Raw genomic sequence first — 16,929 nt, forward strand, 5'->3', positions numbered from 1 at the left:
AGAGCAGTTTGATATAATATTATTATCGTTTTATGACCTTGATGGAGTTGCAATAGTCTTCAGACTTTATTGGCACAGTTGATGGCATAGACTTGGTTCTCGATATTTTGCTACACGTGTACTGGATGATGTCATCCAATCGTTTTCTGCCTATACAAAGTTATGGTTTAGTATGTTTCAATAATTGGAATACTAGAGGTAACGCTAACATGTATAAGCTCAACGTAGTCCCCTTTTAGGAAATCATTTTCTTATGTATGTATGTCAATGATCACTTTGCCTTTCATAAGAAGAAGAACTAGAAAAGCATGCGTTATTGTTGTATTGTTAAAGTCCAGAAGATTTAGTATGTTGTACTGCCCCTCACGTAATTCAATGCGTCCAATCTATTGTCTGTATTCTCTGAAAGAAATGCATTTCAAAAATAGTTAGTTCAAACTTTTTTTGGAGGAAATTGTATTTTAATCGTAAGGAGTAGTTTTAGAGTTAATACACTGATCCATTTACCTTGAGATTAACCTAGACATTTAATACCGTTACTTAATTATCAAATCTTTGTTGACAACTAACTAGAAGAATACGAATATAAGGTATACACTTCTTACATGTATGTCATCTCAGATCATATGTTGTACATACAGAAATGACATTACTAGTTTGACTAGCACGATAAAAGTCTACCAAGAACGCATAAGATATTAAACACACATTTCCTAACGCAAAACCTACTATTTACCACATTGGTAAGTTGTACAGAGATGTTAAATTTCGTCATTGTTTTTCCCACAATTTCGATTGTTATAATGTATACAAAATTGCTGTTGAAATGATAGTTAGTTTCGACTGTTATGGTTTTTTGTATGTCAATGACGATATTGTAAAACGAATATTAGTGAGAATGTTGAATACAATGAACACTCCACATGTACATATTCACTTTGTAGGAACTTAAATTAGTATTAAGAACATTTCGTAACATAACCATTTTGCTGTAAAATTTGAATATATTTATGTCATTTTTTTATATTAATTGTTTGCGGATTGTTTTCGTTTAGTATTAAATTACCTTGTGTCTGTGTCATAGTATGTTGCCGTAAAGCTTAAAAGACGCACTTGTTAAAAATAATGTACATATACATACAGCACCAGAAAAGTGTGTTTTCTGCACTACTGGTTCTCACTACAGTAACGTTTACTTCAAATATATATAAACCATGAGTTCCGATTACAGGTTACAATCTATGTTATTTATTATATTTACAACTAGTGCCTCTTTTCTGTTTTCCTTGTAATGTAACAGTTTACATTTTATATACATATGAATCGTTAAATCAACACTCCTTTTGAAGACATTTTGTCATTCGAGAGATCAATTCTGATTCATTGGTTCCTTCACATTGTCATATCATTATTATGGTTTTTTTGAGCAGGAATACGCCTATGCAATTTTCAAACTTGATCCATGATTACCAGAGATTTGGATGATTGCTATTTGGTATCCTTCCAAACTGGTATCATGTAACACTGAAATTGCATAGCATATAACGTAAATACATGACGATAAGCTAGATGAAAACAATAATCATCTATATCATATCCATTTCGGAGAATGCTAAGTGCTCATTGACCACTTACATAAGTAGTACCAGTGAATGTTTTAAGCTAAACATGCAGTTGGAAACAGCTGGCCATTTGGTTGTTAAAACATTATACTGTCACAACAAAACAATCTATTCTGCTACAGCTATTTTCATAGATTTGTCAAATATAGTTGTTTGCATAAATTTCATATAAAATTACAATCAAAGAGGAAAAACATTAGGTTTTATGTTTTCATAGTATTACCTTCCGACAATGAGTCGACTTCTATAGATTTTTACATCACTCGTCACATCACATAAATGTTTTCTAGTATGCACCTCACTATGTAAGTATCTTAACAATGCTAACTTTTCATTTTAAATTATAGATCATTGTAAATTACTAAATATTTCCAGATATCTGCCTACTTTTTGAGAGCACGTACAAAATGTACCCTCCTAATCTAACTCAAGATTTTGTTATAGAACATGTTAGGCTTATTACGAGTCTATGCTGTAAATGTATTTTTAAAATTCATGCCTGTAATATGCACAAAGTATGTGTGGTTATTACCAGTAAGTCCTGTTATCGTGTTTTTGGAATCTATATAATTCTACTCAATAAACTTTAGGAAGTCACTGATACACTGATAAAGATGTTTAACGGAATGTTGAGCTGTGGGCTCTTCGATCTAGTAACTGAGGAAAATAAAACTTGCTTCATTAGTTCAATCAGGCATTTTATAGATCAGTGATTTACAGTCACGTGACCACGAGTCGTCTTTATACGCAACATGTGGTGTTTGACTTGTAGCTAGTCTATAGTAACTCTTTTTTGAGAAGTGTGAAAGGTGATTGTAGTTGATAATAAATGTGATAGGTACGTTAACTCCAATATGAAAAGTGTCTTTGTCTATGTCTTTTTGCTTTGAAGATTACACCAGTCGTGGTCAGATCAGGTGATGTAATGTCTCAACCATACATTTGTTCTCCCTGACTAAAACCTTTTACCAGGTTAAGTGCGGTTTATGCACCGTAGTTCACGTCTACATACAATCAAAGTTCGTAGATATTTGTGGTCCAATACAATTAAGATATGTATAAGTTAGTTTGTAATCCACTACAACTAAAGTGTGTACAATATTTGTAATTCACTACAATGTAACATGTATTCTGACATGCTGTCATTAATGCAACAACACCGACGACTTCAATTTTAAGTGCTGCACCTGTTCTGCACTACAATAAAATGTGTACGAACTAGCAATCCACTTCAGTCAATAGAACATGTAACATATAGTACTGTCAATGGCACTAAGCCATCAAATTTTGTACATTTGAGAACTTAATATGTTCTACACTACAAACAATGTGTTCAATTTAATGTTCAGTACTACACAACGACTTTAACATTAAGGTACATTTGTTTTTAGCAAAGATTTATACTATTTGTTTCATACGAAGGTCCGAACTCAATCCCAGATGTAATAATTTCTGATCACTACGTTGTGAAGTAATGTTTTGACAGACTGTTTAACTAAGTTATTTAATATTAATACACAGTCTTAGAGTGTATTGCCCATACTTTAGTCGACTACACTATTGTATTATTGAAATTTTCCTTCGTGGTAAAGTTGGATGATAAAACACTTTCTTGGTTTTATTTTTATTGAAGTCCACCAACATTCGCATGTTTGGAACCCTGTAAATGTAACTCGCCCTGTGGCAAATGTATGGCCTCATGATTTTACCACCAACTCGACTTGCGTGCGTGTATGTACATAAATAACGTGACAGCATTGCATAGTATATACATAATAATACTAAAGTTGAAGTGTGTGTGTGCGCCCGTGTGTGCGTGTGCGTGTATGTGTGTGTCACGTGCACTTTATCAACTTAACAATCATGTTCAACAGTACAGAGTAATTACAGTGTCATCGCTATATCGGCTAACACAGTATCCCCTTGCATCTTGATTGGTTGTCGGTGGCTGAGTGTTTAAACCACTTGCCTCTTACCACTGCGGTCGGGGTTCAATTTACCAAGCTGTAAGTAAGAAGACTGTCGTTCAGTTTGACTCTACCGAACAACGCAGGTTTTACTCGGGTACTCCGGTTTCCTCCTGCATTAACACTGAACCCATGAGGGATGGCCTTCACTGGACTTCTTGGGAGACAAGTATCTATATACTTAAAGAATTACCCAGCATAAATAAAGTTTACTTATTACTTGATCGTACGTCGCCTTTCGTCCTTCCAAGGTTTCAATTATTCTCTACAGCACGGAAAAAACAAAGGTGAAATTCATAATTAGTATTGTCAAGACTGGTTCCTATTCTGGAAACTTAAAATTGACCATTTGTTGTATTGTAGACTTTATATTTGTTTTGCTTTTAAATTGAATTTCTTTCAGACCGCTGCTGCTTTTTCAAGCGCAGAAAATGGCATCTGCTGTAAGTGAATCGTGCTCTGTCCTAATTCCCAACGACCAATCAAGCTAATTACTGAGATATAACTACTAAATACAAACGACTACAGTGCCATGCATCCAGAAGAGAAAGGGAAAAGTTATGCCAAAATCCTAATGTTGGATAGTATTCGCTAAGATTGTAGTTGGGACACATATCGTTACAAAACTGCCTTTAAAAGTACTTTTATTACTTTGGCCCAGCTGCCACAACATTTAACTGAACTCATTTAACAGAAAGTCTGTGGTTTGCGACCGTTAAGAGATCTACCGTTGGCCTATCTATCTAAGTAGGTTACAGGTTACTCACATCTGACAACTGGGACATGTCTGCTTCTACTTGATGGCATTTAATGGCAACCCTGCAATACATTCGACCTTCTTATCTGTCGAGGTATTGCCGATAACTGAATAGTACTTAAATGCACTCATACGATTTGTTAGTGGTCAATCTATCTTTAGTTGGTTATCGTCTACAAGGCTATGTGGCCTGTAGGGGTTATCAATGTCTGTCACATCACAACACGACTGTATAATTACATTGAATGCCGTTCATATCCCTGGCCCTTGACAGGCTGAACAAACGAACACATAATAGATTTCTGCAATAGGGAAGATGTGAATTACGAAGACAAATAGATCACACTATACTGGTTGTTTGCCGGACTTACAAAGCATGCAGCTAGCAGGGGATTCTATATCGCTCTTTAACAGAAACAAAATGTATAGGAATAGTCTCATACTGTATTCCAATATAATGCTTGTTTAATATGAGTAACACATTCTTATGTAAGGCTACGTCATATTCGATTTTGGAAAGTGTTCAGCAGAGCGTTATCAATTAACGACCCATCCCCACAGTATCACTTTATGTATAGAATCATTATTTCTGAAAGTGTGAAAATACCGTAATTTTCGCGAAACTGTCACTTTTACTTTGTCTCACTTACTCAAAGCGATCAGGAAAATTCGTTTCAAACATGGAACCTCGTTAATCGATAGAATTCACAATGCTTAATATATTTACTTATTCCATTTATCATTGGAAAATGTGCAAGACATTATGGGGTTCTCCGAGATCAAGTAATACAAGATATCCGACGAAATTTGTATGTTCGCAAACACAACATTCTTGGCAACTAGAAGAATAAGTTATCACCTTTCTGAGTGATATCATGATACGTATATATTCTCAAGTAGTATAAAACTCCTATTCTTTATTTTTGTGTCGTTTATTGTATATATTTTAATGTTTTTCTCGACACTGTGTGAGAAGAGCCACTGGCTCAACAGTCTATCGAGATTAAATAAAGTCTAATAATAATAATAATAATAATAATAATAATAATAATAATAATAATAATAATAATAATAATAATAATAATAATAATAATAATAAAACTTGGATACAAAGTGTGCTGTGTCTTCACGAAAATCAAGGAAAGGAAGAAGATTACGTTTTGTGTGATGTGCTGAAAATATGTAAGAAATTAAACCAAGGCAACTTAAACCCTCGGCGTCGATTTAAAAACATATGAGAGAAAGTCAAGTAGAGTATCCATGTACAGAATAAATGAAAATCTATGACGTTCCAAGTCCAATTTGTTGACACTCATAAAATCAAATAGGTATCTAAAGTGGACTTTAGAATGTAGTAAACAACAGTAAACCTTATACCATGCACAAGTCAAGTTAAATAAAAACTATGGAATTGTTGTTCTACGTCACGACAACGCGTGTCTACGTCACTGGTTCTGTTGTGTTCGAAATATGAGTCAAAACGTTCAAAATTGCCATTACTTTCCCCGATGTTCGCTGGTATAATTATGTTATTCTAAAACTTTTTTTCCATTCAGCTGGAAATGACACGTGACCTAAGGATTGTTTCTACCCGTCTAGTAACTCGTAGTGACAAAGGCCCCTTAGGTCACTCGTATTTATCTTGACTGGACGAAGAAAAAAATTAGGGAATAACATCTAACTATACATTCTTTTGTAGTTAGTAGAACAACATCCTCTGGTTCGAATATGGCATCATTGAATATTGTATTGTTACTCGTACTATGTGAGTCGAGCTCCTATCCACGAACTTTGAAAACACCTGAAATAGAAATAGCACCAATGATTAAAATAATGAAATGATTTATTATAATTGTAGTGTATAAGAAAATAATAAAATAAATATGTTAAGCGAAATGATTGTCAAGCCGATCCACAGTCGATCCTGCATGTAACATACTTAATCAAGGCAATACTATATGCCGGTTGGACTATGGGATTATAACAGCCCTAAGCAACAATAGAGAAGTGTACGACTACGTTTTTATTAATGCGTCATTTCTATAATCCTTGTCTTCTACAACCAAATATTATGTTTACTTGCTAGTGTCATATCTACCCTCTTAACTGTTCAATGTGTTCACTCACTTGTTTAAATCACAATGTCTGTATTAGAACCATATTCTACAGAAAGTTACACAACAATTCATTCATATCATATCCCCTTTATAACTGCTTAGAGGATTGCAGAATGATATACAGTTGTACAAATCAGCCTTTTGTTCGGGAAATACTATAACTCACATTAGATAAAAAAAGGCCCGTGTATGCTACTAACGTAATTAGATCATTTTCATTTTAATAAGTTAATGGATTAGGCAGCACCTGCTACACAGCAAGCTAATTTGTGAATATTGCAATATATCTTACTTCGATATAGCTTATGTCGAATTGTCCTTTGTAATCTCAATAGATATACGATGCATACAATGACTCTTTAAAATAACACATTGTGAGTGTTGCCGTTGACAGCAATATTCATTGCTTTAGTATACAGCAGGAAATTCTCATTACTTATTTTAAATGGGTTTTGTGTGTATTTTGGGGTTTCGTAATGATCTTTTTCTTTTCCAAAGAATTGATCTACTCACGGGACATGAAATACAAACCAAATTCTACTGGTAATATGTTCACCTTATTTCGGTTAGGTATTTTACTTGCCTAAAACACATACATTGTTAAATATTATTGCTGTTACTAATAGTCCGCATTAATGTTTAAACATGTGTAGGGTGGTATTTTATAAACAATGTATTCATTCATTATCCGCATGTTACTCCAAAACAACCAAACAGCTGAATTATTATTCCCTGTACAGTAAGTTGTCAAGAATTGAAAGCTTGAAATTGTAGTATTCCCATTATGAAATACTGTTACAGTACCAAATAACGATAAATATAGACAAAACTTTATTTCATAATGTAATATAGAAATGAGAATAACAGCTTCAGATGAGAAATATACTGCTATCAGGACAAAGGGTCGAAACTTGTTTTTCAGAAGGTAAATTGCTACATGGATCAGATTGACTTGTACCGTTATGTAACAGCAACTAGTAAGGTAATCAACACTTCTGTAAATATACTAAAATTAATATAGTTGTGTGGATAATACGTGTTCAGAATACATTTCTAAAAAAGGGTATGGGTTGACTTGTTCAGTTATATAATAACAACAACAAATTAGCAAATCAAGATTCCTGTAAATATATTTAGATATTATCTCCAATATTTTTACCAGCGCAAGTAATATCTAAGAAAAATTAGAGAATGTAGTGGCCATTTTGAACATTTTGACTCATAGAACCAGTGACGTAGACACGCGTTGTCCTGACATACACACACGTTGTCGTGACGTGGAACGACCAGAGCACATATTCCATATTTTTGTTCATCTTGACTCGTACATTGTATAATAAAATGAATATATATATATATATATATATATATATATATATATATATATATATATATATATATATATATATAGATAGATAGATAGATAGATAGATAGATAGATAGATAGATAGATAGATAGATAGATAGATAGATAGATAGATAGATAGATAGATAGATAGATAGATATATAACTCGGTGAGTATCAAACTGCTAAGACAGTGCTCTATACCACTGTGGCAGAGCGCAATAGTTTTGGTAGTACTGGAACTCTTTCTTGGTTGTAACTCGGAGTTTCACCATTGTGCGATCGTCAGACATATATGTCTGATGATCGCACAATGCGTGAAACTCCGAGTTACAACCAAGAAAGAGTTCCAGTACTACCAAAACTATATATATATATATATATATATATATATATATATATATATATATATATATATATATATATATATATATATATATGATCGCAATATGCGTGAAACTCCGAGTTACACCCAAGAAAGAGTTCCAGTACTACCAAAACTATTACGCTCTGCCACTGGCGGTATAGAGCACTGTCTTAGCAGATTGATACTCACCGAGTTATATATATATATATATATATATATATATATATATATATATATATATATATATATATATATATATATATATATATATATATATATATATATATATATATATATATGAAATGAAGAATAGCAACAAATTAAGGGAAACAAATACAACATTTCGAAATTAATGAACCTCCTTAAAAGCTGATAAAATATTCACATGTTATAAAGAACTGAATGTTTCTTCAGAGATAATTATAAATGCCATTGAAGCGAGACGTCCAATTCATTGCGAATATTATCTGTATCACTTTGGTCCTGTTCTCCATTGATGTGTTCAGCAACAGAATGTTGTAACTAGGTTTGTGCCTAGTTACCAAAACAACTATGTCTCTGCTTTCAACATATGAAAGACTGCCAATAAGCCAAGTATAATAGATGTTATACATAATACATTCTATACTCATTTTATTTGAATAATGCATACTTTGCTGTCTGTATTTCCAATTACTCTTCCTAATCTGTCACTTTACTTCAAATGAAAATGTCAAATTATGTAACGTCTAGATCTTGCGCTGAATATGACAGGCTTATTCAATACTCTAACGTTAACGATTCAGATCACGCCAGAAGGATGACTGGTTATTATTCCTGTGTATTAAGAACTTTCAATAATCCAGCTAACAATTATTTTATAGACGTTACCTGTACTCTATAGCGTTACTCCTATACATCATTAAAAAAAACAGGTCAGGTTATTCCACCTACATGTTCAGAAGAGGGTTCATCAAACCTTTGCTATTTAAAAGAATATTTTCCACTCAAACTTCGGATTCGGTCTGAGCTAGCTTCATGTAAAATTGACAACAGAATTGTCTTTCCACGTGACTGTTTCAATAGTCTTCCATATTATTACTATATTAGACTATTGTCACTCATACGGCGAAAGACCAGGAATTTGTCTGGTCAAATTTCGAATATTTCACGGTGTTATAATTATTATCATAATCATCGCATAGAATAAGAATAATGCTGATAGAAGAGAAAAGAAGCATTGGATTTAGCATTTAGATTAGACAAGTGTACTATTATTGTAATTCTGTTCTGAGAAGACTGCAATGTATAAGTTGTTTGATTATAAACTCTAGAATATACATTGTAGTGTGGATAAGCTGTATACTTTATAAAAGGTTGTCTTATTAACTACGTATCCGCAACACATTCCAGCTTGTTTTCCTCTCCCCCCCTCCTCCGTCAAATTGTCACCTGGATGTCATATACTTTTCTTGTAATAGTTGTTACCAGATGTACAGTATATATATATATAACTCGGTGAGTATTAATCTGCTAATCCAATATGGCCGCCGACGACGGTGTTAACTCTACAGGACAATAAGAGATCGTAGATTTCCCTTAATAAGGACAGCAAAGTTTGAAGAGATTTGATTTTCATGGAAATTCGTCAATGAGGTGCATTCTACTTAAACTATAGTTCAGTTTATCTTGAACGCAACCTTTATGTATAGATATCGTGGCTGTTGAAAATATAATACCCAACTCAAAGAGGCCATCCTGTTGGTTAATAATTAGTTATCGATTTGTTGTCAACGATACCTTTTGCATATTCCCTTGCCATCCTTGTTTTGTATTTAGTAACATACGTGCTCATAATTTTCAATTTTCAAAATTCATATGAGGGAGACAGACATTCATTGCAGTACTTCTAGTACACTTTTCAAGTCCGAAAAGAGAGAGAGTTTGGTGTATAAAAATGTAATATTCGTGTCATTTCACAATTAAGAAAGACATATCAGTTTGAGGTAATATTTCTAGAATTCACATCTACTCTGTAACAGGAAGATTTCATTATTTCATACTATGGATTGTTTTTATTCCTTATACTTGGAATTGTCTATGATCATTACATCGATCAATATAAATATTAACAATTTGAAGGGAAACGATACAAAAAACCGAGTTGAAACTTGTTTCTCATTCATTGTGAAGTAGATCTTGCTATAGACATTCATTGTTCACATGTAAGAGCTGAATAGGAATATTAACGATTATTTTATTTGAAGGTAATGAGCACTCACGATGTAATGTACTTTGTTAAAGTCTTACTGACAATCAGTTACAAGACTACACGGTAGACATTCTGATAAACATCCCAAGATAATAGCTTTAATCTAAACGTTATCACCTTCCTCCAATCTTACATTGAAATTAGACCATGTCATATATGCAACGCTTGGCCTCCTTAAAACGTTTACACTTCACATATGGGTGTGCAGAATAAATACAATGTGGCAATGTAAGGCAGTGCAATGCAGTATAGCACAGTACAGCACGGCACGGCACGGCACGGCACGGCTCAGTGCAGTGCAATGAAGTGCAATACAATACAATACAATACAATACAATACAATACAATACAATACTATACTATACTATACTATACTATACTATACTATACTATACTATACTATACTATACAATACTATACAATACAATACAATAAAACTTTATAAATACGACGCTTGCAACTGTATGCATACATATACAGAATGACAAAACAGTAACTCGAAAAGAATGTAGTTAAAGACGAATGAACACAGTTTTAAAAATAAGCATGTTGGGCTGTCTGTCTGTCTGTCTGTCTGTCTGTCTGCCTGCCTGTCTGTCTATCTGCCTGTCTGTCTGCCTATCTACCTACCTACCTACCCGTCTGTCTGTCTGCCTGTCTGTCTGTCTGTCTGTCTGTTGCTGGTTGACTTTAATTGTTGCAGGTATGAATGAATGCTTATAGTATGTTGTCATGGAGTTCCGATTCTATCACTTCCATCTATCAGTCGACTGTTATGTTCTGGTTCTGTTAAGTGGATGTGTGTCATCATCTAACATTGTCCCCCAGTCTGCGCGTTATGTGTCTGTGGCATATGTTGTCAATGTTATTCTGCTTTTTTACCCACCACCCTTCCGGCTTATCAAGGGAAAACTATAGCTATATGACCATGTATTCATCAACACCTTATTAAATATCAAGAGAGCTTTAGGCCAAAAGAATGATGAACTCCAATTTCGGAAATCCCAAACGGTAGCACCATAGCTGTGATACAATGCCATTGGCGTTACTTTTATCTTTGACGAACGTATTTCACTTCTGTGATCCCCGCGACAATTTAACCTGAAAGGATTCAATGTTATGATTACAAACACCTGACGGTCACGATCAATAACGATATGGCAAGATATAATCCAACCCAAGGCAGGCTGTAATATTTTAATCAACTCGCCAACGTCATTAAGCACAAGTCTGAGGAGAAAATCTGTTCGATTATAAAATATCCGAGGGCTGAATCCATTCAGCATCTTTTCATCATACAATCGGAATCATAGCTTCTGGATAAACTCACAATAAGGTAGGTAAATGTCCTAACCCACGTCTGTCTGTCTGTCTGTCTGTCTCTGTGTGTGTATGTATGTATGTATGTATGTATGTATGTATGTATGTATGTATGTATGTATGTATGTATGTATGTATGTATGTGTATGCGTGTATGTATGTATGTATGTATGTATGTATGTATGTATGTATGTATGTATATATGTATGTATGTATGTATGTATGTATGTATGTACAATGTATGTTTGTATGTATGTATGTATGTATGTATGTATGTATGTATGTATGTATGTATGTATGTATGTATGTTATGTGTGTATGTATTTATGTATTTGTGTATGTATGTATGTATGTACATATGTATGTGTGTGTATGTATGTATATATGTATGTATGTATGTATGTATGTATGTATGTATGTATGTATGTATGTATGTGTGTGTGTATGTATGTATGTATGTATGTATGTATGTATGTATGTATGTATGTATGTATGTATGTATGTAGACCAATCAACTTGATGTTACCTTTTCTCATTGTCCTATACGTGCTAGCGAGAGCGAGACAGACAGACAGACAGACAGACAGACAGACAGACGGACGGACGGACGGACGGACGGACGGACGGACGGACGGACGGACGGACGGACGGACGGACAGACAGACAGACAGACAGACAGACAGACAGACAGACAGACAGACAGACAGACAGACAGACAGACAGACAGACAGACAGACAGACAGATCGATGAAATGAGGAGTCACTAGTTGCCACTCGCAGATTCAAGCCTTTCGGCGATAATCAGGCAACTGACGATTCAACTCATGAGCTCACTTCACATAAAATATTTGTTAGGCCAAACAATAATTGTTTCGTTCCGGTTACCCGGTCCAACCTAGGTGTTTACTGCCGACCTTAAACTTTTTTTAAATTCTAACATTGACCATAACCGGAACTACACAATTTTTATTAGGCCTTAATATATGTAATTGTATAATAAAAACTACCTATGGTAAATGGACGATTCTACTGTGCAAGGTAATATTTATGGCGGTATTCGAAAACTAAATGCGCTCTTTTGTTGAGTTTCTTGGCGTTGATTATGCACAACTGTTTTGTTTCATTTCTATATACCACTGCTAGTGGTGCAGTCGTGTATGACGTGCTGTTTTGATGTATTTCATGTGTGATAATGTGTTATTTTTGGTGACCCACTTCTTGAACGTATTTTCTGTATGCCCTAATTAACTATTGGTGTCATTGGGTGCCACTACTATTTGTCGTTAATTATGTGTAACTCCCGATGAATGCATCTTGCAGTACATCTCGGTCCTGGAACAAAAATTGTAATTCTTGACATTTTCCACAATAACGAGACATTTTATTTTCAGTTTAAGTGACAACAACAATAGTGTTATGTGTTTCGTGTCTTTGGTTGCATCACGTGTCAACGATCGTTTATCGTTATTATTTCGTGTTGTTTTATGCTTCTTTAAAGAGAGTCAAAAATGGATGAAATGCCACAGAAACGTAATGGAAACTAAACTGATTGGTGTGTCACCCTTATCATTAACATATGGTGCATCTTACCATGATGCATGATATAACATAACATTGTACATTTCTGAGAACAAGCACACATGTATATGGCCAGTTGTCGTCTGATGACAATTGTGAAATTTTTCATTTCTAGCAAATATTATGTTAGGCGTTTTTAGTTATAAGAGACATTTAAACAAGGACACATTTAAGTTTGATCTATTTAATATCAATTACGTCTTTGACCAGGAGCAAATCTTTCATAAAGTGGAGATTATAGTCTTCGAGTACTTTTAACCGTATTTCAACGGACAAGTTAAAAATTCATCTCTGATCATTGTATACTGCCTTATTGAGTAAACAGACTTTTGCTTGTACTAATTGCATTTCATCTGATCAAATCCTTTGTGCAAACTCTCATTTCGATAATTACGTTTTCTCATTTAATGTCTGACTATGAAAGGTGCATCAATATGCCCATTATCGTATCGTAAACTATCTAAGGGAGCCTTCAGTAATTACAAGGGGAGGGCCAGACAGACTGTAGACAGGTAATTTTGCTGTTATAACATCCCACCACATTGATACTTTTTGTTTTAAAAAAAAAAACATTTATTGTTTCCCACTATTATCACCAGAGTGAGTTCGCGCCAGTATAAATTGAATGTCTGTGTTTGGATATGCCAGAACTGTCAACGACTAGATGAGCATATAACTGGCAAACTGAGGATAGAGCACAACATCTCCATTTCAACACGTTATCCCCAACATCTTGCCAATGCTGTTTTCCCTTACTACTGTGACCTGCTCCTCTCCTCACAACAACACTAACAGTTAATTCACTGATGATATGTTATGACATTACCCAGTCCTTTACAGTGGTGGTGGTGGTGGTGGTGGTGGTGGCGGTGGTGGTGGTAGTAGTAGTAGTAGTAGTAGTAGTAGTAGTAGTAGTAGTAGTGGTGGTAGTGGTAGCGTTGGTTGTGGTAGTAGTAGTAGTAGTAATGGTGGTGGTGGTGGTGGTGGTGGTAGTAGTAGTAGTAGTAGTAGTAGTAGCGGTAGTGGTAGTGGTGGTAGTAGTAGTAGTAGTAGTAGTAGTAGTGGTGGTGGTGGTAGTAGTAGTTGTAGTAGTAGTAACAGTAGTAGTAACAGTAGTAGTAGTAGTAGTAGTAATAGTGGTGGTGGTAGTGGTGGTGTTGGTGATGGTAGTAGTAGTAGTAGTAGTAGTGGTGGTGGTGGTGGTGGTGGTGGTGGTGGTGGTGGTGGTAGTAAAATAATGCAGAGTTAGATAAAAATGAGTCAAAGTAAACATTTATTCCTCAGCACCCCCCCCCTGTAATTACTGAATGCTCCCTACGCATGCATTAAACATGAATTTCATATGACTAATACAGAAAACATTGTGCCTTTCATGGCGGTTTTTTATGACCCCAAATTAATGAGATATATATATAAAAGGCGTCTTTTTTTTCATTTTGAGAATGTTTGTAGACCTTTGTTATAGAGATGATATTAATTGGTTCATTATTGTTACAAATAAATTATACCATGGTATACTGGACTTTCTTTTGATTATAATATTTCTTCCTCAAAGAAATGTTGAGGTCGTTTATTTAGCCAGGGTGCAAATTCAAAACGAAAATAACCATAAAAGTGGGTATGGCAGGCGTAAAGATAAAAACCAGGGAATCTAGATGTGAAGTTGTTGTCCTTTCACGGTTTCGCGAAGAGAATTAAGAGAGAGAGAGAGAGAGAGAGAGAGAGAGAGAGAGAGAGAGAGAGAGAGAGAGAGAGAGAGAGAGAGAGAGAGAGAGAGAGAGAGAGAGAGAGACACACACACACACACACACACAGAGGGAGCTTGTGACAATGTAAAGAAACTCAAAGTGAGTGCTGGCGTGGGGGGGGGGGGGGGCGGGCTGTCTCTCGACCTTTTGTGGTACTTACTAAAAAAAAACGCCACTCTATCCGGGGTCTATGCAACTTACTCAGTTTTTTGTGGTCCAGTCGAGTCCAGACGAATGATGGCCAGATTTGTTGCATTGATACAAATTGGCCGTGATGTTAACCTTTAATTTCAAAATTCTGCTCTTTGTTGTGTATCAGAGACTATGCATAGTGTAGAGATTTGCCATTTCTTTTAAACCTGGGAACATTCTACATTTTATTCGACTAGTATGTTTCTCTCTATCACAGTCACATTACCTTACTTGCAGACATTTCCGTTGAAGAGGTATTGCAATCACCTCATAAACAATATCTTGTAAATTCATAAAAAATATCTTGTAAATTGCGATTCATGTAGTGTTGCCTTAGTGTATGTAACCTTACGCCATAATGGGTAGGTTGAACTTGCTGTCAAGAATACTCGAAATTGACCTTCACCTTCATCTCAAGGTCACATGTCAAAATAATACATTTTTTGCATGTCAGAGACTGTGCATAAAACATTCCTGACGATATTCAGGTAAACTCGCCAATTAAACTTCTTCAGGTATCAAGCAATTACAAACTAATAAGTAAATGTAACACACAGAGAGTTACATTAGTCTGTGTATGCAATGTATTATATTGGTGTAGCATGATTGAAAACCTGACAGTGGTATGAAATAATATTGATACCCACCATCGTCTAATTATCCTAAAGTGCTTTCAAGCATTCGACATATTGAGCTCAACAATACATCTTAGGGTGACTCTATTGTCTATGTTTCTCATTACTTTTTCATAGCAAATATGGGTCGATCGCTCGATATAAAAAAAGAGTTAAAAATAAAAAATCATCTTCACGTTTCTCTACCTCTCCTTTTCCTCCTCTCTATCTTCTTTTTATCGGATTCCTGATACCAAGCCCTTTCCCAGCTTCTACACAATTTACATGTTCTTACCAGCCACCCCACTTAAATAACTTCCGTCAATGAAAGAAATGTTCTTTTACTGAACAAGTGTCGTCGCCACCGCCATGACTGTAGATTACGGTGCCAGTCCAAACACTTGCTCATTCTTGCCAGAGAGGGCTGTATTCCGCAAAATAACAAGGGCGGGCAAAAAATATATAGATAGTTTGATGTCTGAGCTGAAACATTGGGTCGGTTGGAACAGAAAAAAATAGGGAAACCCTTATTGAAAGATGAGTTGGTCGCTTATTCATATTCAAATATTGTTCCACTGAAGTTGATTGTAATACAGCCAAGTATAATGTACACTGTAGCATGTTCAATTGACAACTTGTGTACGTGTGTCTGTTTGATTATCCCAACTGCCATTGCTTCCCTGTTTCTCAGTGTCTATATATCTCTAAGCAAGTCTCTCTCTTTGTCTCTGTCTCTGTCTCTATGTATGTCCCTGTCATTTTGACAGTCTGTTTGTCTCTTTCTCCACCTTAATTACTATCTGTCTCTATGTTGTCTAGGTCTGCTTGGACATGCCTGCCTGCCTGTCAGTACCAGTCAATATCTCCCTGTCTATTACCTGAATCTGCCTGCCACTGTCTCTGCCGTCTCTTTCTGTCCTGTCCGTCTGTCTGGGTACTGTCTGTGTATGTCTCTTTCTCTACCCCACTGTCTCGCTCTGAAGTATATTGCGCTAAGGAAAAAATAAATTTCTTGTTAACGTGTATGACAGAAATCATCCTTAGCCTCAAA

This window comes from Glandiceps talaboti, chromosome 13 (assembly GCF_964340395.1).
Source record: "Glandiceps talaboti chromosome 13, keGlaTala1.1, whole genome shotgun sequence".
Classification (NCBI taxonomy): Eukaryota; Metazoa; Hemichordata; class Enteropneusta; family Spengelidae; genus Glandiceps; species Glandiceps talaboti.